Source organism: Mesitornis unicolor, unplaced genomic scaffold (genome assembly GCF_000695765.1).
Source record: "Mesitornis unicolor isolate BGI_N332 unplaced genomic scaffold, ASM69576v1 scaffold18100, whole genome shotgun sequence".
In the NCBI taxonomy this organism is placed as follows: domain Eukaryota; kingdom Metazoa; phylum Chordata; class Aves; order Mesitornithiformes; family Mesitornithidae; genus Mesitornis; species Mesitornis unicolor.
This window is the reverse complement of record NW_010156413.1, coordinates 22,072-23,904: the sequence shown is the minus strand read 5'-3', so window position 1 is coordinate 23,904 and position 1,833 is coordinate 22,072. Positions and strand designations below refer to the sequence as shown.

General features: G+C 48.0%; 1 protein-coding gene across 1 annotated transcript in view; it reads right to left on the bottom strand.

Moving 5' to 3' along the window:
* Positions 1-290, bottom strand: part of LOC104546306 (protein AMN1 homolog) — a 13,101-nt gene extending 12,811 nt beyond the window's left edge. The window contains exon 1 of the mRNA XM_010191700.1: positions 251-290. The gene's annotated coding sequence lies outside the window, so the exon portion shown is untranslated. The remainder of the gene's footprint in view (positions 1-250) is intronic.
* Between the last annotated feature and the right edge of the window lie 1,543 nt (positions 291-1,833).

Here is a 1,833-nt window from a genome sequence, read left to right as displayed (position 1 = left end):
AGCGCTTACCCCCACTCTGCCACTCCCACCAAAGGCCTGCCAAACCCTGTCCCCTGCCCTGTCACCCTGGCCAAACCCTTCTTCCGGGTCTCCCCACAGGAGGGCCCCGCAGGCCACATATACTCGAGGCCGCGGCCCCGTTGTGAAGGCAGCGGTCTGATTTGCGCGGCCGGCCCCGAACCCACCGGACTTCCCGGAGGGAAAGGGCGCCAGCGAGCACGGTGGGGGAGGGTGTCGGGGCGGCACTCACAGGTCCAGGAGGAGCTGGACTTTCTCGCCGGCGTCGTCCCAACCACCGCCGAGGGTTTTTTCGGGGAGCGGGGAACCGTGAACGCGACACCGCCCCGGCCCAACAGCTCCGGGGAATGGTGGCGAAATGGCGGCGGCTCCCTCCAGGTGACGGGCATGATGGGAGATGTAGTCCTGCTGCCCGCTGGCCCTGCCATCCCCTCAGGGGCTGCTTCCTCTCTACTTCCAGCGCTTAATGTTTAGGACAGAATATTTTCCCAAGCTAGGAAGAAGTATAGGGGAGCTGGAGGAGGTTAAGAGCCTTCAGGCAAGGGGCACACTTGTTTTAGACACGGTTTCCTTCACTGCTGCCATTAGTGGAGTGGAAACCATAGCACCAGTTTTCCTAATCGCCATTAATCTGCAGAGGTGAGAGCCTGCTCTCTGCCAGATCTTTATACCTGCAATTCATTTTCTCTCTGTATTTTTTATTGTCTTTTTGTATTTTTTAATGTCTTTCTAAATTTCTGCTGGGATAGTGTGATATAAATTGAGACCACAAACAACATTATTAGCAAATAATTGCTGCATCATTATCTTCAGACCTGAACCCCATTAACTACCCTTACTAAAAAAAACAAGTGATCAACGAAGATAAGGAAACCTCTGTTCTTGCAAAATTAACTGGAGGATCTTTATCTAAGAGAAACGGGTTGCTGATGATGCCCAATAGCTTTGCTGAAGTCTATGACTGAAACATCTGGTTTAACAGATAAACTGCAAGAATGCTGATGCTGCAAGACATACAAAATATACTTTTTATGATTGGATCAATAGAAATATGCATTAGTAGGTAACTGGATGATTCATATCATACCCTTACAGTATAAGCTATAAAAGCCCTACAGAAAAGTCACTTGGATGTATGCAGTTTGGCTGGGACACTTCATGCACATTAATAAATATTTACCTTTGTAATTCTATTCAGTCATCAGTTGTGAATTTTGTAACAAAACCAGGAAGCACACAAAGCCAACAGAGCAAACTTAGTTTTAGCTTTCCCCTCGACAGCACAAGCAAGATGTCCTCAAGTAGCCTGAGCACCAGGGAGGCTACAGGAGCAGACTGGTCTCAGCCACCATGGACAGATATCTGTCCCTAAGGAAATGCAGAAGAAAGCTGTGTTTCCTGTGTGGCGGGTGGCTTGGAGGGCTAGTTTCCTGGAAGGACATAACAGGGCCATGAACAAGAGGAAATGTGATGATTGTGAAGAGGATGAGAGGAAGCAGTTTCATAGAGCGTGTGTGCAGGCAGTGGCTTTTTACTCTATTACATCAAAATCGTTCATGGGATTCTTGACAGTTTAGGAAAACTTTTTTTTTCAACAAAAAACATTTTCAAATAAGCACATTAAAATATTTATTTTAGCATTGGAAGGCAGACACCCCCATGCTGGGGGGAGGTGCTGGGTTGAGCAGGGATTGCTAGCAGGCCTCCATGGAGATCTCTTTCCTGGGGTCAGGAGACATGATAAAGCTGCAGAAGTGTAGTACTGTTGCCCGTAGAACAAAGAACACAAACTAACAGAGTGTCAGTTTATGCGGT